The sequence below is a fragment of the Corvus moneduloides genome, chromosome 2, assembly GCF_009650955.1.
Source record: "Corvus moneduloides isolate bCorMon1 chromosome 2, bCorMon1.pri, whole genome shotgun sequence".
NCBI classification, from domain to species: Eukaryota; Metazoa; Chordata; class Aves; order Passeriformes; family Corvidae; genus Corvus; species Corvus moneduloides.
The window spans coordinates 6,489,785-6,512,875 of record NC_045477.1 but is presented as its reverse complement, the minus strand read 5'-3'; the positions used below and the strand labels follow the sequence as shown (position 1 = coordinate 6,512,875).

Here is a 23,091-nt window from a genome sequence, read left to right as displayed (position 1 = left end):
AATAAACTAGTTTACCTAATTTCACCTTTTTTAAATAAAAGGATTGCCAGAAAAGACTTTTGAATGAATCTCAAGTTTTCTTCCACGCAGTAGTTTTATAGGCTGCGATAGAAGTCTAAAAGGCATTAAGAGATCTAAGGAATACTTTTGTCTTGTGGGTAGCTTGGTTCAGGATTTTTGTATCATAGAAAGTTGCAATCTCTCAGGCTGATTTTTGAGATTGCTTTCATACAGAAGTTGCTTTTTTGACTGAAATGACTGTGTTTCCCATTAAATTTGTACTGGAACAAGTACTTTCTTCAGAGCAGCCCATATGGTCCTGTGCTTTGCATTTGTGGCTAAACCAGTGTTGGTAACACAGCAATGTTTTAGTGTTGCTGAGTAGTGCAAAACCTTGTTTTTATCCAGCACCACAGGACTGGAAGTCTGGAGATGGGCAAGTGGTTGGGATAAGAGAGTGAGGACAGCAGGGCCCAACTCACCTAGGGGATGTCCCATGCCGTCTGGTGGTGTGCTCAGCCATAAAAGCTCAGGGCAGGATGAAGAAGGGACAATAAGGGTTAAGGTGTTTGTTTTCCCAAGCAGCCATTAACATGCTCTGAGTCCCTGCTTGCCTGGGAGGTGGCTGAACATCTGCCTCCCGATGGGAAGCAGGGGATGTTTCTGTACTTGCACATTCAGCTTCTGCTTTTCCCTATTAAACTGCAATTGTCTCATTCCATGAGTCTTCTTGCCTTCTTCTCTTTTCTCCCTGCCTAGCGAAAGAGTGGAATGAGAAAGAGGTAGGGTGGGTATCTGGCTGCTGGGTGGGGTCAGGATCCTGCAAAATGATGGGTGTGAAAGAAGTTGCTCTCATTTTTTTGGCTTAAAGGAGGTAGTCTTTCACAGGCTTTGAGGGGAAATTCCTGGGAAGTTCCACGTCCTTTCCTGAGTCTCCAATTTTTTTTGTTCTAGTATGTTATCAGTATGTTCTTCAAGGTGTAAACTTGAGTCCCACTTCAGAAAATTAACTATTGTCAGCACCAGCTGTAGCTGCAGCCATGAAATTGTGCTCGCAAAAAAGGTCTGATCTGTTCTTGCTGGCCCTCAGGCAGTTCCTGCTGCAGTAGTGCTATGGCAGTTCCCTGGTACCTTTTCCCTGGCTCTTCTAGTGTTTCAGGGGGAATTCTTTGTGAAATAAGATGACTCTTTGGTAAACAATGCAGGGTTAGGGAAATGCCAAACTCCCGTTTATAAGTACTGCATTAAAAGACTAATTGCTAATGGCATCCCAGATTTTCAATATGAGCAGTAGTTGAGTAGGTAGATAAAAAGTCTGAGAGGTTTTAACCTTACAAACATTGTGTCTCAACAGATGTGATGCTGCTTCATGTTGTGTGTTGCCGTAATTAAGAAGCATTGAGATGCTGTTTCTCTTTCAGAGATTTCAGACATGTTCTTGTGATTCAAATTTTAGTGAAGATCATAACCTGTACTCCAATAGCACAATTAAGGTAATTGACAAAGGCAAAACTAGTTTGCAAAGTTAATTAGATTTTTCCATCTCCTCACTTCCAATTAAGCTTGTTGTTCTGATGCATTTCTTCCTGTTTAATTGCCATTAGTTTTACACAGTGTAGAGGTTGTAGTAGTATAGTAGTCGGGTAAATAGTGGTTATTGAAATCGTCATGAAGCTGAACTATTTTTCCAAGTTGTGGTTGTCCTCCTCTGCTTGAGCCACCAGTTTTATAAGTAATATTTACTTCATTTATGTGGCAGTTTTGATTTGTGCTTTGAAGTACATTAGGTTTTTTGTTGTGTGGGGATTTTGTTTTCTTTTATTTTTTTCCCAGAGAACAAGAACCCTATTGTATTGCAGAAACAGATATAGCGCATTAAAACAACTATAATTACAGCAGATGAAATATTAAGAGACTACAAATCCTTTAAACTGTTCATGGTTTAGGGTAGAAATTATAGTAGTGCTGAATGTTAAACCTGACAGTGTCAGAAAAATATTTATGGCTTGGGTAACACAGCAGTATTGCAAGTTGGATTGCTGCCCTGCAGATCGTACAGTTCTGTCAAACACTTTTCATGGGCAACTATGTTAGGATTTAGCTGAATAATTCACTCCTTTCAGAATATATATTGGTTTGCAACACCATTGATAAATTTATTCTTTTGATTGTCATGTAGGTGAAAGGAGGACAAACACAGCTAAAGCAAGATTAGATGCAGATCACAGTGTTCATAAAGTGTGTATAAATACATATTTTAAAACCAAAGTGCTTGTTCCATGTGTGTATACAAGCATCTGTCCAGTCCCTGCAATCACGAGATACCACAATCCCTTGCTTCAGCTAAGTACTTTGCAGAGAGCAAAGGGTAAAAATTCCTGGTTCTCTTGAATATGGTGTCATTTCTACATTTTAGTGAAAATCTGTGGTTTGACAAGTTTGAGAACTGAAACAACTCATATGGCAACATTCTTCACTGTGCTCTTCTCTCCTGTATCTTACCCCTCATGAGCCTGGATTGAGCTTCCCTACATGCTGTCCTCCTTTCATTTGCTCCATCTCCCCTCTGTACTGGGGTATTTACCCTTCCACAGCTGACCTCCACATACACACCTCTACCCAAGGGGTCCCTAGGCAGTAATGCTGTGGCTGTAGCTGTCCTGGCTGTGCCACAGGCCAAGTGAGCTCACACTGCTGCTGCAAAATGCAGTCCTGCCCTGTCAGCTTTATTCCACAAGAGTCTGTGGGTTGTGATCCTTGCCATCCCACGGGACATGGGTTGGCTCTGTGCTGATAGTCTGGAGTTCCCACAAGGGGTGAGAACTGCAGCTGGGCGAATTAGTTCTTGTCATGCCATTGTGTGGCTTAAGATCCTAATGGAAAGCACAGCTGTATTGCTCATGGGTTATCAGTATTTTGGTTTATTTTTAAAATGAATCTGGCTTTCTGTTGTTTAATTTGTAAACCCTCCCAGTCCAGCTCCCTAAAAACTTGCAGATTACTATCGTGCACATTGGTCCAGGGGTCTGGACATGTGAAATTTAATAATATTCTGGGTGAAAGTACCTTGATTTTCGATTAATATGCCCATTCCATTGTCTGAATCTGAATAGTTTCTGAGTCTAATCTTACCTAATACAAAAATATTTGTTTCTTTGAGACCTGTCCTCTTCTCCCCTGCAAGGTGATATAAGAACACGTAAGGGCAAAAGATTTACTCTTTCTAGGAATTTGCAGTGAAACATACATGTTTAAAATGATTGAGGGCTGGCCGTGCAGCTAGATTTGTATTTCATCTTTTGTTCAGTAAAATCTAAGGGTCTGGTTTTCTTCTTTATTCAGTAGAGAACCGAAGACACTGCATAAGACTGTAGGAAGGCTGTTTGGTTTTGTATCCAAGTGTCCCTAGATAAGACGGATGAAAACAGAAAGCTTGATGTTTTCCATAGTGATGTATGCAGAGATTTTTCTCAGTGACAATGTTACCATTCATGGTGATCCGTTAGGCAACTGTCTTGCTTAATTATATGTTTCAAGTATGTCTTGACATGTCAAAAATATTTAGCTTCCATCTTAAATATATTCAGCTTTCCAAAGGACTATGATCTTCTATCAGGAGAATGTGCTGGTCAAATCAAAAGGACCAAGGACAGTGGTTTTGGAAAACAGTTGGGAAGTGTATGGTCTGTAAGGCTTTTGATTTATAGGGCTTTCTTGTTTCCAACAGATATGTTTGGCTTTCCATGCCAGAAGGCTAATAGAGAGTTCTCAGAGAATTAAATGTACAAATAGGAGCTGGGAAACCTGGGAAATCTTTGCAGGCTTTCAGACTCCTCTTGGACAGCAATGATAGCTCAGAAGTAAGTTGATCTGTGGCATGCAGGAGGAAATGTGTTTCTTGAATTGAACATTTTGTGGAGTAAGAACCTAATCTGTTTTATTTTGGGGCATGTGAAGGTGAGAGGGCACATCTCCTACCCATAACACAAGCCAGTGTGCATTCTTTTCTGCGAATGTTACCAGCTCTATCTATTCCAGCTTTTTTTAAAGCTGAATTAGTCATGCCATATATCTGCGCTGTTCAGATGGCTGGTTTTGGGTTCTTTATAGTGTTGATTAGATGATAAATTGTAACTCCATAAAGATCAGCAAAATGAAAACCATTATTTCTCAAGCAATCTGTATAAGCATGGAAATGCTCAAACTGTAATGCAGGTAGAATAGTCCTGTTCTTTTGAGGGCACAGTAAATGGACTGTGCTTCGGGGTCCTGCAAGAGAGACCATTCGAAAGATTCCAAACAGAATATTTTCTTCCTGTTATCAAGATATTCATCTGTTTACCTCACTTAAAAAGGCTTATCAGTGTGTGATCCATTGACTACTTTTCCTCAGAGTTTACCTGGCAGATACTGCTGCTTTTTTTCTGGGTTGAGGAAAGGAACACCAGCTTCTACACGTTCCTCTGGTGGTTTAGTTTATTAGGGAAATGATGCATTTAACACCCCTACAAACAAATCGTCTGTGTCATGGGATATTAACTTTCTCTTGCCTGAATTAATGAAATCTGTTTGAGGATATTTTTTTACCCAACCTCAAGTGCCTTAAATAGAACGTTATTTTCTGGCAGAAGAAAATGCAGTTCACAGACGCAATAAACTGCAAGGTCTAGTGACTGAACCACAAAATATTAAAGCTAAAATGATGTTGCATGTTAATTCAGAATTCTCCTCTATGGAGTAATTCCACGGCAATCAGGCAGCCATGTCAATATTTTGTTTCTCCGTGCAGCAGTTTTAGAAGAACCTAACTTCGAAAAAGGCGGCCTGGAGAGACGGAGAAATAAGGCAGAAGGGGATAAATCTGTCAGTTTTTAGGAAGACAAATGTACATATCCAGAAAACAAAGCCTAAATTCTGGGTTTAACATTACCTTCTGCATCAGCCACTGCCCAGAGAACCTGTGTAGGAGAGAGTTGGCTTCTTGTACTTCTCATTGATATTCCTGAGTGATACTCATGCTTGTAGGTCAAGTAAAAGGTCACTCAGCCATAGCAGAAGAGAAGATGCCTGCCAGCCTCAGGTTAGTACTGCCTCTGGAGGTTTATATGTCAGCCACTTGGATTTCACTGTATACCTTTATTAAATACTAGAATTAAATTAAATGCTATGTAGTCATTCAGGAATTAATGGAAACTGTGTAAACTCTTGTAAATACTCCAGGTATATCATAGTTTTGATGTATGTGACTAAGAAGGTATCTGAAGTTTGAACTGTAGGAATTCTGTATATTTTTGTCTCTTTCTCAAGAGCTAAACCAGAGATACTTATTTCAATATCAGTTTGAAACTTGTTAACAAAATTTCTTTGGAAAAAAAAAGACCCTAATTTCCAAACTGAGTATAAAGTATGAGATATCAGTAAAGCCACATCTGACTTTTTGTTTTGTTACTGCCATATTGTTCTCTTAACACTGCTGGGAAATAGACGGAGCAGTCAGCTGCAGCAGAAATCTCCAAAGGATCACTCATGTTTGCTTCCTCAGCTGCTGCCAGTGTGGTATTTTTCAGTTTGCCTCTGCAGGAAAAGGTTCAGAAAGGATGAGAAGAAGAGCTGGTGTTAACAAGGACTAGTTTGGGCTCTATTCTTTGGAAAATCAAGCCCTCATCTTTTATATTTAAAAGCTTTAGCATTAAAAACACAGAAAACATACAAAAATGTAGCCAAAAAGGCAGGCTTTTAATAAGAATTTGAGAGGCTTAAGAATATCCTCCACCATTGTAAAAATACAGTGAATTTTTAACTAACCTCTTCATGAGCATCATCATTATTCATAACTACTTCTAACAAACTGGGAAATAAATTTGAAAATCTGTTAATGTTGTGATTATGAGTAAATTCAAACTGATTTTTTTTTTTTGTTAGTAACTTCAGGGGCTCTAAGTACTGAGTAAATGGAGGGAAAAAAAAAAAGGAACAGCAAAATAATGGAAATAGAGGAAAGCTAAAGGCTGTATGTGTTCTAATGTACCATTGCAAAACCTAAATTTGGTGCTTCCAGTACAGAATGCAAACATTAGTATCAGTGGAGAGATTTCCCTCAAGTATTCCTGTAATGACATTTGCTGTCCTTGGGAGGTACAGACTTATATGGGAAATAGGAAAAAGAAATATAGCTGTTATGATGGAACCGCTTAAGGTGATGAGGACAATCTTTGCCTTTGCTTCTATTCCAGTGCTTTAAGTCCTTTATGGAATTTCTATTTCTATGTGTTAGCTTTGTGATCAGGTTTTTTTCCCCCTCATTCTGGATTCAACACAAAAAATAATCCGGCTTATTTGACAAGTATTGATATGATATTACAAAGAAAAGGAGGAAGCATAATAAAGTAGTACACAATTTTGGGTCACCTACAGAGGCTCCACCTCTCGGTCTTTCAAAAATCCACCTTCAATTTCATTTGTGAAAGAAGGTTTCTAAGTATCTTTTTTTCTTTTCTAATGGGTACATCTAAATGGGAAGTCATCCAATATGTCTTTGCCTCTGTTGAAAAATCTTTAAGCCTGCCTTTTCAGATATACAGAACTTTGAGAATCAATTAGATTATTGTCCTCGTTAATGAATAACACCATTTCAGTATAGATGTATATTGTATGTGTTCCAAGCTTATTTCTTGTTGTATCAGCTCAGATTATACTAATTGCAGTAAAAATAAAATACATTTATGGTTCGGTAAGAAGGAGGATATCGATCGTACAGAAGATGGACTTATCTCAGTTTTTCATTTACTTGGATTCATTTCTGTTTTCTTTTATTCTTTTAATAGCAATGCTAGTTTTCTGTTGTTTAAGTGTTGCTACCATATTCATTAAATAATGTTTATTTTGAATTTTTGTTCATCATGACTCTTATCCCCATTAATACCAAGAGCCTAACATTACATTTTGACCTCTTATTAGTATTCTTACTGTACTAAATGGAAGAGTATTTCTTCAATAATTGATAAGACAAAAACTGTCATGTTCTGCAACTCTCTCATTTTTCCTCATTTGCCTCCCTTATAAAGGTGCTGTGCAGCCATCTTCCTAAGCAGAGAGCATATTCCTTGCCTAAGGCCAAAACAATTATCTGCCATCAAGAAGTTAAACCTATGTGGATGAGGGGGAGAAGAGGCTTGAAGTGCTAGTTATAAATTCTAGTAGCAAATCTGCAGGAAAGTGAAAGGAATCTGTGAGGGTACCCTTGAAAGCAAAGCCATGTCCCATTTGGCATGAAAAGCTCTGGGCTGCAGAGTTAGGACAAGCTGAAAGGGTAAGCGTGCTGCAAGGTCTTTGCACGTTTGCTCTTTCAAATGACTTGAGGAATAGTTTGGCTGAAGATAGACATGTTTTTAGATCTCTCTATGTAGTTAGACATGTAAAAGGGCAGCATTGCCAACAAGAAACTGTGTCTTGATATATTACGAGGGAGTATTTTGGCTTACGAATCATTTTGTCCTTTACTGGTTCGAGTTGCTGTGTTATTTTTGTTTCTTTTTCAGTTACAGCATTTGAAATAATGCCTTTGTCACTGCTATTAGACGTAGGTTTGTGTCTTAATGAGCAGTACTTTGTGAAGCAGCAGAGTTTACCAGAAATACAGTGTTGCTTTCATCCAGATGATTGCAGGAACGAAGGCCTTAAGAGACATTTGTGTTCTTGCACAATTTGTCTGCTTTCCTTTAAGCCATGTATAAGCATGCTAATCAACTTTTTTTTTTCTGAAGGATATTTCTCAGGGTCCATTAATTTTGCTGTCACATAGCTGATCTTATGGATAAACTGCTTGTTTGTGGATGCTGAATGTCTAAATAATCAAGAGACCAGAATATAAAAGATATGACGAAGAATTATTTTCTTTTCTTCCTTGAGATAGAAAGTTCTCATATGAACATAAATATTAACTGTTGACTACATTGTCAGCTAGACATAGCTTTTGAGGGAAAATATTTAAGAATCATTTTGGTACAGAAGAATGCTGATTTTATAAAATTCTTCTCTTTTCCCCCTTCCTGCCCTCCTGTGCCTCTTTCTAATAGAGATGTGCTTCATATTTTGCTATAGCTTTTCTTTTTTAAAAAGTGGTTGTAAAATGTAAGTCATGCTGTAGCTGTTTCTCAGACTGGCTGTATTTTTATTGAGATTAAAAAAGGTGTTGTCACAGTCAGGTTTTTATTTAATTTTCATTACTATTTTCCATTCATTCACTATGTAAGTGATAAGGCTGTGCTGTACTGCTTGATCTATAAACACAGAGGTAATAGAAGGTCCCATATCTTGCAAGAATAGAAAAGCTAACTATAAAGCAAAAAAAAAAAAAAAAAACTCAGAGAAACAGAATCAGTAAGATGGTGACACAGTCCTGTTTGGCACAGTGGGCTGTAGGATGAGTCTTGTAAGAGCCTTTGTTGTGATCCTGGCTGCATGAGGAAGGGAGATTTAAGGGGCTGTTTCAAGAAAACCAACAGTTAAGGTTTGTAGAAGTGTCCTTTCTATTAAATGGGCTTTGGAGGCTTCCAGCCTGGGTTGAGAAGTAGAAATTGGTATCAGTGTTGAGGTGGAGAAGGGGATAGGACAAGAAGGCTGAGAAAATGAAGAAAGCTTACATTTATCCAATAAAGAAAATTATGTAAATGTCTTTTAGAATGTGTTGATGCACAGGTGGGATTCCTTGGGGCTTTACATGGTTGTACTGGGTTTAGAATGCAAGAGTGTGCTGTTTCCCTGAGGTGATCCAGAGGATTCACATTGGAGCAGCCATTGCTAATGGGATACTGCAGTATTTATCTGCGCTGATAAATCTTTTCTCTGGTGGTAGCCACATCTGGAGCAGATTTGAGCTGAGCAAAAATGCACTTGTTTAGGCCAAAACAAGGAATGCAGTCATGCAGAAGCCAGGATGAGCTTTTTTTATTATTTTTCCCCTTTTTTTTTTCCTTTCTCTAAAAAGATGAGAAGATCTATATTTCAGAGATACTATGCAAAAAGCCTCTCTAGACCAAAATGATGAAGGATTTATTAGCGGGTGTAATAACTACAGTGATTTAAGTAAAGTTTAGAAGACTGAGATGCAGGTGATTATTACTCTAGAAAGTATTAATGAAGGAGATTTTAAACGGGGGGGAGGAAAGGATGGTGCAGAATTAAAAACTTCAATTGAGCTGTAATATATCTGAAATCCGTGCTAGACATCTATAACAATAGGCCAGAGGAAGAGGCTAATGAGATTTTAATTTGGCCATGGTAGAAGAGAACGAGAATAAAGAGGTAGAATGGTGAGACAGGTGCCTAAAGCTGTTACATTCACTCATGTTATTTGAGTTTTTGGGTGGAACTGTGCAGACATGAGACCTGTGTCAAGTACAGTGGTCTTGGAGAATCTTGCAGAGAGCTGGGGGGAAATGAGGAGGCTCTGATGAAGGTCATTGAAAAAAAAAATAGAGCACAAAATGAAGCTGGTAAAAGACAAGGGGTGACACAAGGTTTTTTAAAAAAAGTCTGAAGTTTTGACTTCAAAAACTTGGAGCAAAGTGGCACAGCTGGAATTAAAACAAAATGGGAAGGGGTAGTAGTTGGTTAAGTCAGTCTGAATGTTTTGAATTTGTTCTTTAAGATTATTGAAAGGACAAAAGGAAAGTTTGAGGGGAGGGACAGACAGAGTAGTTACCTAATATTTTTTCTTCTGTGAATTCCACAGATACAAAATATCTTCTTTCAGAGGCAGGAATTTGAGCTCTTCAGTGGCCCTCTGAATTCAGGATAAATGTGAAAGGAATGAAGGCCCTGCCAAGGAAGTATTTTCTTTGAGATTAGGAGTGAGTTTCATGTTTTTAAAGTAATAAATACTTGGTGTTTGTTTAATTTAGGAAGCAAAAGGATTATTCTGAATTTAATATTTATACACCTGTAATAAATTTTCATAATTATTTTGATTAGCAGCATATCTTATACACAGCCTCTCTAACTGCTGTAGAGAATCTTGCTTATATAATGAAAGGATTTCTCTAACTAACTTGGCTATGACTAATAAGAAATGTGCTTGTTTTCCTGTTACAGTGTTTTAAATAACCTCTTAAAATTCAGTTTCACAAGGCTTTGCCAATTTATATGTAAGCCCATATGATATCTAATAGGTTATAAATATAAAGCAAACATAAAAATGTTTTCTCTTGGTTTTTTTCTATTCGCTTTTTAATAGGCTTCATAAAACCCATCAATTATAATGAAATCCGGAATTTCTTTTACAAATTACTCTTTAAGGTCCAGCTAGAAATGTACTACTTACTCTTCTGAAAGTTCTTAAAATCTCATAACTGCTAGTCTTTACATTAGGGCAACATACATATATGTATGTACATATCTATACATAAATATATGCATATATATAGCATTCTGAATGTATTAAAAGTCTGTCACATTCAAAAGACAAAGACTGCACAGAAAAATATCAGATTTTCTGTCTAATACTGTCCTCCCAAATGTGAATGTTTCAGCATTGTCACCTGGAATACATCAGATATTAAAAAGTGAGAATTTTAGAAGACAAAGATGAAATAGTGAATGAATGTAAGATGTCTATTGTTCTCATCTGTCAGGAAAAAGTAATTTGAAGTATGACAGTGATTGAATTTTTAATATGCACTTAATTGAATCAATTGTGTTAATGTGTCCAAAATTCATGTCAGACAAGGCAACAGGTATGATTATATCAAATTTGGTTAGAATAAATATTCCCACCACCCTAATACAACTGGCATTATGTAAGCCTGGTTCTTCTGAAACTCCTGCTTTTAGAACTGAGAATGCCTTTTCCCATAAGGTAACTGTGCCTGGGGTTGTTTACCTGAGATTTTGACAGCAATTTTGCATCAGAGTTGCTGGGGCAGGTTTGTTGTTTTTATAGTCATTCTTTGGCTTAATATGTAAAATAGTAAATATTTGTGAGTTTTATTATTTCTACTGAATGGTCAAAAACTGTGTCTAAAGCACTATCCTTGCCTCTTCCTTTCTCAAACGTTGTGTTTTGCTTTCCAGCTAGTTCAGCAGTTTAGGGTCATCATTACCATGTTGCCAGGTCACCAAGATCTCTGCTTTTATAGTTGGTTTGGGTTTTTTTTTCCAATTTATTTCTCTGTTTGCAAACTAAATTTCATTTGTGTGCATGAAAATTACTACATCATCTAATGCTGTCTTGGGGCAAGTCATCATTTGCTGATGATGTCCAGTTGTTCAGTACTGGAGCTGGAAATGCCAGTTTTTCTTTCCATCAGTGCAAACCCTGTTTTTTTAATTAATAAGCACAGTGTGATTACGATACAACATTAATTTAAATGCCTTTTCCAATTCTGTTTGCTTAACACAGGGAGAGCAATCTCACAGACCAGTGCTGAATGCCAGTGCTGTTCCATTGATAGGGAATGGAGCCCTGATTTGCTCTTTCATTCCACTTGTAGAGGGAGGCTGAGTATTTGCCCAGTTCCTTTGCCCCTCGTTATGTGTTCCTCTGTCAGTGGACAAAAGCTCCAAGAAAATTATTTTCCCCAGCTTAGAGGAGAAAAATAAAGAGCTATGATTCATTCCTCCAGGGGTTCATTAAAATGCATTTTATATGACTGTGGTGGTTAAATAATTCCTGTTTCAGTTAGTGAAAGTTCATACTGGCTTTGGAAACTTTCAGGTAATAAAAATTTTTACTCTGAAAAATCCTTGTTTAGTTCTGAGTATGAAGTTCAAAGTCTTTTATTACAAGCATAGAGCTCCTGAAGGCAATTTGTTACATTTCAGAACAAGGCTGCTGAAGAATGCAAAGCTCCTTTTGTTTAGTGGGCAAAAAATAGGTGGGGATCGTGTGTGACCCCTCAGCGCCCAAGCTTGGCCAGGACCCCCCCATATCCTGGCTGCCATAAAGCAAGCAGGGGAAGAAAGTCCTACATGTTATTTTAAGCTTGCTATGAGGAGTTAGTTTGCAGAAGAAAACATAAAGTTAATACCCAAACTAGGTTTTATAGCTTCCCTCTAGCTTCTGAAGTGTTTGCATATAGATGAGAGTGTGATATACGTTTTCAGCAGTCGGCTTCCTGTCACTCATAAATATTTTTTTTTCCTCAGGGTATCCTCAATCAGTGTATCTTTTTATTGAAAAGTTTGCTTTGGATGTCTGAGCAGGAGTGTCAGGCTTAATCAGAAAAATCTGATGCCTGTTGATTTTGATGTCAGAAGGAAAAAGCAAACTTATCTGTAGATGCTCTTAACAAGTCCATCTGATAGTTTTGGGTTTGGAGTTCCTGAGCTGATGCAGTATGAAAAGAGAGAGCCATCAAATCGGCTCTTTGGTGGAGATGGATTTTATTTCTTGGAATGTAATTTGGGTTTCCTGGTATCAATCTTAGATGATAGTGCCATTGCAAATTAGAGTTCAAATTGCCTTGACTAAGATAGTGAGAATATCAGTGGTTAACTCTGTTTTGCTTTTTCTCACAAATATTTTTTAGCACTTAACAGAAATATATTTTTTAAAAATGTAATTTGGAAACTGATTTAGGTCATGATGGTAATAGTATTCTCAGGAATATATTACAGAATGAACTATCAAATGACTAGAACTCTTCTATCGGTAGCCAATTTACTGAGAAAAAAATCAGATCATTCGCAGCATACCATAATATTGCGATCTTGGTTAAATCCTGTGGTTATTCTGTGCAAATAGTTGTCAAAGATTTTGTATTATTAAAATCTGCTTTGAATCTAAGATGTCTTTCAGGAAAAAAAAATGATCAATTATATACTCCAGGTAAGAATCCCTTGCCAGAAGCCATTTAGTATCACCTTTTGACTAACTCTAAGATTTGTATGTATTTTATACTCAGTGAAATTCTATGCAGGCTGTTGCAACTGCTGGCTTGCTGCTGGTTGTGTTCCAGAAGTTCAAGTGGAGAAAAATCTCTTTTTTGTCTGACCTACAAGAACAAGAATCAGTAGCAACAAAAATTTTTGGTGACCAGACACTGGTTGCGGAAAAAGACATGATGTAGTTCATTAGTAGGTCTCATAAAGGTTTGATTTAATGGAATGAGTAAAGGGCTGTGTGCAAGGTGGTGCCAAGGGGCGGGAGTACTGGTGTAGGCACAAATGGATAGCATTGAAGAAAAGGCAGAAGACTGGAATCTCTTGGGCAGGAGGTACTGGGAAGAGTTGAGTAAGGAGCTGAAGTCAGAAGCATAATTCTGTGACACCTTGAATAACAAAATAGGCAGCCTAATTGTGAGATTAAGATGAGAATTTATTATGATTAGAAATGATTTCATACACCTGGAGGGAGGCTTTGCCCTTAAGGGAGAGAGAAGTTTCTGTATTAAAATGTGGAGCAAGCAGAGTGTAGATACTGCCATTAGAAAAAGGTCATTCTTTCTGGTTTCCTCATGTCAGTGAGAGGCAAAGCAAAGAGTGGAATTAATATTCTAAGCCCAACAGTCTTCGTGGAGCAGATTGGTGTCACATCTCTTTCCACTGATCAGATGGCTTTTCGCGTAGCACAATGCATCAGTTTTGAAAAATTAAAAAGTGAACTTGGACTCTTTTGTTGTCAGTCTCTGGCTTCACGTGAAACATTCAGGCTTTAAATGTGAAGGGAAATATTAGGCAATTATGCCATCACCATCTCATGTTACCTGCTAGTATGGGATTTATACAATAGTGACTAACTTGTGAAGTAGTAAACTCTTCCTCCTCTTTACATTGTACAAGTAAGAGCAAAGCCAATGAGTAATTTGATGTATTACCTTCAATTTGTGCATCAAATATCTTTTGCCTCATTTTCAGTAATGAATATGTTTGGTTCTTGTCCTAATTTTACTGTACTAAACATTCCAGAAAATACATATTGTGGTTCCCCATTCAGAATTTTTGGGGTAGAATTATGGCAGATTACTTATTACTTGTTCTACAAAAGAGAAATCCTCCTACCACAGCCTATTTCTTTGGTAAATTTTACCCAATGAAATCTCTTTCCAAGCCGTTAATTTGCTTGCTGTCCTTTTATTGTTAGAGAAGTTTCACTGGGGCTTAGCTGTTAAGGTTCTGATATTTTGCCAGTTTTAGTAATTCTTAGTTCCATTTATCTTTTTTCTTGACAGAAGTTTCACAGTTTGACTGTAGATAGACCCTTGCACTGGCTCTGCCTGGCGTGGAGTTAATTTTCTTCATAGCAGCCTCTGTGGTGCCGTGCCTTGGGTTTGTGACTTGTTGGTTCCTACTGAGCAGTGCCTGGTTTGCAGTTTTTTCACTTTTCTCCAATTCACTTGGCAGTTGGTTTGTTCACTTTTTTTCCCTAAAATTTCTTTATCTCAACTCACATTTTTTTCTTTCTTTTGTCCTTCCTTTTCTGTCCCCATCCTGCTGGGGAAGAAGTGAGCTGGATGGAGGCTTTGGTGCTGTTTGGGGTCAACCCATTGCACCATTCTTCAGACACCAGGTATAAAAGGTGTTCATGGTGTCAGAATCTAGAAAATCCATCCATTTGTCTTTTCTGTGGAGAACAGTTTATCCTGCAATCATATTTAAGAACAAAGCATATCTTTGGTTATTCAGTGATGTCCTTCATCTTACTTGTTAAGGTGGCTAATACATTTGCCTTGTATTATGGTCATTTGTTTGAATAAATGTCATCATTATACTGATTAATGTCTTGCCTTTCATAAAACCCATAAAATTTCCTGTCTAAAATCTCAGTGTCATATCTTCAGTGATGCAGAGCTACTATTTTTCATATTTAACACACCGAAAATCAGCTTGAGAAAAGGACTAAAGGTATGGGACAAACTTATAAAAAACTGGTTTGTTCTTTCTTAGGAGATATTGAAATAAGGCCAAAAGGCCGTGCAAGAATCTAGGCAGCTGCTTAAATCTGGGCAACAGAGGTTTTCCCCTTATTGCATGGTGGAATTGTGATGGAATACCCACAAACTCCCTTGGAGGTGGAAGCGCCCGCTGTAGCCGAGCACAGATTTCAGCAGACCTGAGCTGGGCTGCAGATCCAGTGATTGATGTGAAATTGGCATGTAGTTGTTCATGCCCCATTTCTCAGTGTGTGATATTCTCCACAGAGCACATCTAACAATAACCATAAAGTCTAATGTGTCCTTTTTATCCAGTTCTCCGGTCCTCCTGCACTAAAGGCAGCTCTGGAGTTTAGTGTCAGTAGGGCCGAGACTTCCATAATCAAGCAAGAGAGGAGTAAAAAACAGCTCCAAACCTCTCTTTGAAATGCTTATAACAAAGAGGCTAAACTGTTTACATGTCTTTATGTAAATATGTATGACATGATAGGTTATGACCGTTTCAGCAAAAAAAATTTTCCTTGATCAATTTGTTGTTTTCTTTGGAGGATAAGATTTTAATGTTTTCTGTCTCTTCTCAAGGACTTCTGCAAAGGACTCAGCCCTGAGTCCTTTCTATCTCATGCCCTACTTTCTAATGTCCAAATATATAAATGAAGAGAGAGTTTTAGACGACATCTGAACTGTTTTAACTTCGGTGGATCCTTACTGGTCTAAAGTTCCCTATGATTCTTTGTTCTTAACTAGTCCTTTGAGCTTTTGTTTGCTTTTGTAGCACAGTGGGACAGCTGGGTCTCATGACTTGCAAATGGTTTTCCTGCTTCAGGAAATGGCTGCTGACTCTTTCTCCTGGGTCAGCTGTTAAGTCCAATAGCTCGGATACAGGCTTCTCCTCTTTGGGCTCAGCTCCAGTGGTGCTGAACTCCTTCTGCCAGTGCTTTGTCAGCACAGGCTAGAAATTGTTCTGCAAAGGTGTCAGCCAGATTTTGCATGGCAGTTCCTGCTGCTCTCCTCTCCTGACTCAGTGCACGGGCCGAGGTGCTGTCAGCACAGTTTAAAGCACTGTTTGTTGAGCCCAGCTTAAAGCTGTGGGAGCTCCTCTGTCTGTCCAGGGACACCCATTCCCTCCCCCTCTGGAATATTTCCATGCTGTTATCTTTGAAAGCTGCTCCTCAGCCTCCACCTGGATGTGGGCTTCCACCTCCAACACCAACTAACCCTGCTCTCTCTGTGCTGTGTTCATGTTCTCACTATTTTAAGGCTGGTGGTTCTTGCCCTGCAGTGTTTTCTTTCTTTCCTCATTGCTTCTCCATAATGTGCCTCTCTTATGATGTGTGTCTACATTTTTCTGATGAAATTGGAACTCTCTGCTCTTTCAGAAGCAGATATATAACAAAATGATGGAAGTGGGTACTTATTGTGATTATAGCTACTCAATTAATTCTTCTGCTTTTTTCTTTCATGAAAAGCCCTCGGTATTATCTCCAGTCCAGAATATGGTTTCATAAATATTGATGACAATAGTTATTCTGAGGATAATATTTTTTCCACCTATTTATTGAAATAGAAACATATCCTTGTTTGCTCCCTTTAGAATGGTGAAGGTGTATTCTAGATCATATGGTTTTAAGGAAGTAAGAATTACTTGAAATTCCAAAACTTCAGAGTCTGAAAATTAACAGTCCTGTGATGAATTTATTTTCCTGAGTAGATAACCTGTTAGTGTCTTTGTTAGTGGCCCTTAATTTATGCCTCTTGCTTATACCTATTAATTATTTTGTAAATATCTCTCAGTGAGAGTGTGTATGAATATGTGCTGTTTTCCTCAGATTAAACAGCTTTGAATATTCTGTGTTTGTGAGCTAATATCTTTGTTATTATAGCTTGCAAATTAGTTAAGTGTAGTTAACAAATTCAGGATGTCAATTTTTGCATCTTGCATTGAGTTTTGTCTCATAAAATTTAGTTGGTTGAGTGCAGATATTAAATAATTCCTCAAAATGTCATCAATAATTACTGCTGCATATGGGAACCATTTAGGGGTGTTCATACATGAAATAGTGCTTTTCATAAAAGTATGCCATAAATAAATAATTGCACTTACAGCAAGTCCATATGAAGAAATATCAATCATGGTCAGTGTTATTATAGTGTGCTGTGTTCATGCAAGTGGCAGAAGTACATTACAAATGCTGATTAAGCTAGGAAATAAACTAATAGGAAATCACAAAGCTGAATGTCACTGCAGGCGTGTTTATGTGGGCTTTTGATGGAATCTTGCCCACTAAGTTTTGCAGGTGAATCTGCAGGTAAAGTGAGAGTAGCTTCCACCTGTAAAGTTAGTGATGCTTAATGATATATTGGTATTTTAGTCACTGGAGGTCCAATGAATTTCACAGTGTGTTCATCTGCTCTTTATAAAGAAGAGCCTCCAGGTGTCTCCATGTTGTAGGCCTTGCAAAGCAGTCATTGGAGGGGATGCTCTTTAAAGAAATGCAAAATATTCAAGGGTGGTTTTAAATATGTTTTTAATTTCAGACTTCTTTTTCTATGTGTAAATTTTATTTTCCTTCTTGTGGATAGTTAAAATATTGGATTCAGCAAATTATATTTTTCCAAATGCAGCATCTTCTTTTAGCCACTATAGAGTTACAGAGATTCCCTCATACAATACATGTTCCTCTATGCTACAAATAATATTTTTAAATAGAAAGCATTCTTCAACCTGCTGCCATTGTAAGTGCTATAGCTGGCTTCAGCTTCCAGTGAATCTGATTTTTGTCAGACAGGAGTAAAGGAATAGCCCTTTGTCTCCTGTTCTAACCATTTTACTCCCTGTGCATATCTGATGGACATATACAGACAGGCTGACAACAGATTTGTTATCTACAGGCCAGCAGAAAAATTAAATAATGCAAGTAGGAGTCTAAAGAGGAGTGAGTATACAATAAAAGACTGGCAAGCCCTTAAAAAAGAGCTGAAGGAAGAGGGGAGCTCTTTGATAATCCTGAGCTTTGCTGGCTTACTTTTTCTTTTTTTGATAGAACAAATATTTAAATTAGAATATCCTTTATTTTTTTTTTTTTTCTTTCTCCCTCTTATGTGCTACTTGGAAAAAGTATTAAGGTTTATTCATGCATTTATTGATTTTTAACCTCTGGGCTAGCTGTGCAGTAAAGGAAGTATGACCAACAAAATGGGGATGTGCTTATATTTAACAATTGTTTCTCCTGGGACTGGTGACTTTTATCTGCTCTAATGGCCCATCTGTGTAGCTCTTTGCAAGGAGGTGCTTCCTCTACCTCCTCACTTGACAGGAGGCTAGTCTGTCCGTGGAGTGTTGTACTTATTTGTGGTGATTATTGCAGAATTTTATTATGATATTTCTTAGCTAATGTAATACTTTTTTTCAAATAATAGCTGGTTAAAGCACTCTTACAGGAAACAATTTGTTAGATGAGAAAGAACATCTACAGAGGTAAAGCATAAACTCGTTTCCTGAGTTTTTCTCAGTTTCTACTCAACATTCCTTATTTCAAGCAGAGGAAAAAAAAAGATAAAATAGTACATTAAGAGATGCCAAAGGATTTCAATAAAGAAACGTCAGATGAGTATCAGAGATTAACTTGTGTCTGTTGCTTTTGATAATTTGGTAGTTGCAGCCTAACTAAGCAAAGGCATGGTAGCTGTGTGTTTTAGGCTTAACACATTGGTCAGGTGAACTTAGAAAATATGGAATCGCTATCATTTAACTTGTATTGATTATTTTTGCACAATTTCTCAGAATTTTTGAGAATGTCATGAGCCCTCTTCAGTAAGTTAATTTGTACAATGTGTCCAAATCACTTCAATAACACATAGGAAAAGTCACATTTGAACATATGATTGGTGTTTTCATGCTTTGATACTACCCTGGCTTCCTCTGTTAAGAGTTGAAGATGTTGTCAGGAAGCTAAGTAAAAACTGTGTGGAAATTTATTTCATGTTGTTCTTGCTCACCCTTGTCCTTCCAAGAAGAATAAAGAGAAGACTTTGACTCAAGAGAGGCTTATACTTCTCTCAAACACAGGTAGGGGCAGAGCTGCTGGAGCCTGAAGAGAGCTTCCAGACATTGTTCAATCTAACTTGAGTCACGGATTTCATTAAAGGGTTTTTTTTAACTCTCATTCGTTTGGTCACTATTGAATCTGAATGCTATTGGGTCTTTTTTTTTTTTTTTCCTTAATCCGTTTACCAGAATAGCCTCAGCCATATTTATCCTGCTTATTTTATCTCCCCTCTTCTTGTGTTCCTCTCAGCTTTGCTTTGTAGCAGTCCTCTGCTGTTTTCCACTCTTCTTTTTCTCAGAAATAAGTTTTGCATTACCACAGTCTTACATTCTGCTCCTTTTTTGTAAAGAAACATGTGCTAAGGGCTGACACAACTTTCTTGATGACTTGGTCCTCTTGTGCTGCAGCTTAACAGTTCTCTGGACATTTTGTGGCATTTTGTGCCCCAATGTTTGTATAGTGCTCATTGTAGTAAGATTTGTAACCATCATGAGATCCTTATCCTCTGCTGTTTTGCACATGGAAGTGAGCATTCAAATTCCAGTTTACAGTCCAGCCATTTTTTGCTGTTTCAAAGATAATTAAGAAGCTGCAGCCTATTTTAACCAACCACTTCAGCTGCGTGCATGCATTTCTTGCAGTTTGGTGCTGAGACCCCTTTACTATAAATTAGTATTGAATGGTGCAGTCCTCAGAGTCTTAAAAAAAAAAAAAAATCTTTAATTCGATACCAGAAGTATATTTGAGGAAATATCCATGTCATCTACAAATAAGCAGAAGTTTAAAGAGATCCTTTAATAGACTGAGAGACAGGTTCTTCTGAAGAGAAGTTGGAGAGGAAGCCTAAGCTAAGACTCTGTTTTTCCACTAATTAAGACACCTTTAGTTTTGTTCTTTTGTGGGGTTTTATTCTTTTTTTGTTTGGTTGGGTTTTTTCTTCTTTTTTTTTTTTTTTTTTTTGTGGCTTTTGCTTGTGTTTTGGCAGTCAGGCGTCTCAGTGAGGTGACTGAGTTTGAGTGCCATAAACACAAAACGTTCCCCTTTCCACATCTTTCCATCCTGCTCACCTAAAAGGTTCCAAGCGTGGTGCCTCATTCTAGAGCAGCCAGAGTTACACTGGATGAGGATGAGTAAGAAGCAGGGCAAGGGTGAAGAACAAGCATAAAGACACACGGGGTGTACTCAGCGCTGGAAGTGTCTTTACATCCAACAGTTCAGTTCCCCAGTCTGCAAAGAAAATAAGCAGATTCATTTTGCATCGATTTCTACAGTCAGGCAACTTTCCTGTAAGGTTCCAATGTATTCCAGGTGCTTAATCAATATCACTGTTAAATCTGCCACCTATAACCATTTGCAGGGATATTTTTCTTTGATTTCCCAACTTACTCACATAATGACATATGTGTCTTAGTGGATTAGAAATTGGAAGAATACATGTGTAGATGTTTTTGATGAATAGGATCTTTAGTAGAAATCTAATAACCTCAAATGTAAAATATTGATCTTGTTCTTGCTCTTATAAATTCTTTTACAACTAAGGTTTGTTTGGGTTTTTTTGTTGTTTTTTGTTGGGGTTTTTTTTGTTTTTTGTTTTTTTTGTTTTGTTTTGTTTTGCCTTTCTTTAGTTGCAATTACATGGGAAGACAAACAGATCTTACTAACTGTAATCTAATGTGTGAAATGATGCAATACACAGTTTTCAGCCTTGAAGGTCTGGAAGTTGAAAAATTTATTAGTGGAAAAATTATTAGGAAATGTATTAGGGAGAGCAAACATGCCAGAAAGGTGTATTTTTAGAGAGAAATGGAGCAACAGGGAGAGAATTCATGACATTTTCAGTACCACAGACCTTGTTAAGTGGCTGTGGAAATTAAGTACATTGATGAATTTTAGTAAAACCATTGACAGCAGTTCTAAGAAATACTTCAGTAGTCTGTTATCACGTATAGTATGGAAGCATTTGATGATGATTATAACATCCTATAAAATTGCTAATGAAAGGCACTGTTAAGCAATGCTGTGTTCTGGGCTGCTGCTGCTCGTCCTGATGTGGCATGAGAAGGATCTCTGAGTGTATCTGAGGTGGTCTGGCTGGATCAAGGCAGCCTTTGAAACAGTGGAGAGTCCATTCTGTGGTAAAAGTATAACCTTTTCTCTGTTTTTACTGTCATAGCAGGGGGAGTAGGTAAACTTTGTTGGAGTTTGCTTTGTTTGTTATTTACACCATGGAATGTAACTGTTTCAGTCCCCTGTAGCTGTAGAGCTTTCCTGGCTGAGTCTTGCCATCTTTCTAGCAGAATTCTCCATTACCAATGCCAAGAATTGCTTGTTAGCACACTTTTATACTTGGCTACTTTGAGGAACAGTTTGATGGTAGACTTACTGCAAGCCTGTTCAGTCTCTTGGTTCTTCAGACTGCCAATCTCTTGGGTTTGAGATGCCTCAGTGTTTGCTTAGCACTGTAAATAACCCTTAACATAAAAATAGTTTGCAATTTCATGTAAAATGAATAAGCAATTTAAAAGTTCTAACCATGGAGAACATAGTTACCATTTAATGGAGCTAATACTGTTCTTATCTCTTTTTAATCTACTGAAACTGTTTATCATCTGTCTAATAACCTGTTTGTAATGCAAGGGAAGAGGCTGCTGCTTATAAAAATGCTTAATTTTCAGCCAGAGGGGGAAAAACTCCTTTTATATGCAACCCCACTTGAGGTTCTGTGCCTATTCAAATCTTAATTCCATCAAGAATAATATCTTTAAATCCTAATATAATTCAGGAATGGCTTTATCTTTTTTTTCCTCTAAGTGTTCACAAATTACGACAATTAGTAAATATTAGAAGAACTGTAATTGTATAGGGAGATGAAGTATTCTTTTTCTACTGCGATCAAAAGTCCTATTAGGATTTCAATGTACCCAGTATATCATTTGTTAATAAAACACCCAAACTGAAGTTGAGAAGTGGAGAGTTGAAGATGAGCTCATTGCATGTAAAATGGAGTGTCTCCAAGAAACTGAGATTCTTGAGTTCCTCTGGCACCCTGTTCCCAGTGTTCAATTACCCTCATGGGGAAAGTTTTCCATCTGCTGCAAGAACAGCCCATGATAATGACATTTTCTGAGGTGAGGATTGCCTGGAGTACCCAGCTCCTCTCTCACCCAAGGATTCCATGATAGCACATGTGTAAAATTTGAAAGAGAACCAGCTGGCAGTGATGGTCCCAATGTTCTCAGCCGGTGAGCAACTTCCTAGCCCTGGGTGTTACTGTGCCAGGCTTGAAGCTGGCACGTCCACAGTCACACTTAGTGCAAAAGAGAAATAATGCTTAGATTTTAAAAAGGGTTATAAAACTCAGGTAAAGATTAATGGATGACAGTGTTTTCTGTCATCCACAGCCTGGATATTTTAGCCCACTCTTCTGACTGCACACTGATTATATTTTTACAGCTCTCACAGCCTTTGGAACAGCAAGAGTGAAAACTCTGAGCTGTTCTTTATCACTTTACTGATCCAAATTTATTTCCTGTTCCTTCTTTTTCATTAATGGTACATTCATGTTACTTTTTTCCATGTCTACAAGCTGATTTAATAAAAGATTTTTCCTCTACCTGCAAAGTGGAGGATGTTCCTCTTGCATTGTAACAGGAATTTAATCAGTCACAGAATAGTTTAAGTTGGGATAGACCGCAGGAGTCATCTGGTCTAACTCCTGGTCGAAACACTTTCAGTCGTGCAGCTGTTGTCACAGATACATGGAACTAGACACTAAAAATGTCTGTATGTTTTTATTCTACATTTGAAATAAAAATAATTTATAATCCCTGGAATTAAATGAAATAATCAGCTGCTGTATCAGAAAATGCTTTGACCAAGCTCCTGAATTTCAGTCAGGTGAATGGAGTGAACAAAGCTCTGAATCTGACTATCTGCTGAAAACTGTCTTCTGTAATCATAGATTTGTTAATAATTCTGGAGGTCACTCTTAAGCCCAAATGGATAGGATAAGTATTAGTGTGTTAGAACTAAATCTATCATTATTGCTTTCAGCTATAAGAAGGAGGTGGGATTTTTAATTTTTTATTGTTGTTAGCTAACTGGTTCTAATTTATGAGTGAAAAACGGAAGGAACTTTTTCAGAAAAGCTCTTGTTTTCGTTTTCTATTTTT

The 23,091-nt window shown here is 37.6% G+C and overlaps 1 protein-coding gene across 3 annotated transcripts in view; it reads left to right on the top strand.

The window, feature by feature from the left end:
* Positions 1 to 23,091, top strand: part of CADM2 (cell adhesion molecule 2) — a 1,080,208-nt gene that overhangs the window by 828,926 nt on the left and 228,191 nt on the right. The window lies entirely within an intron of this gene.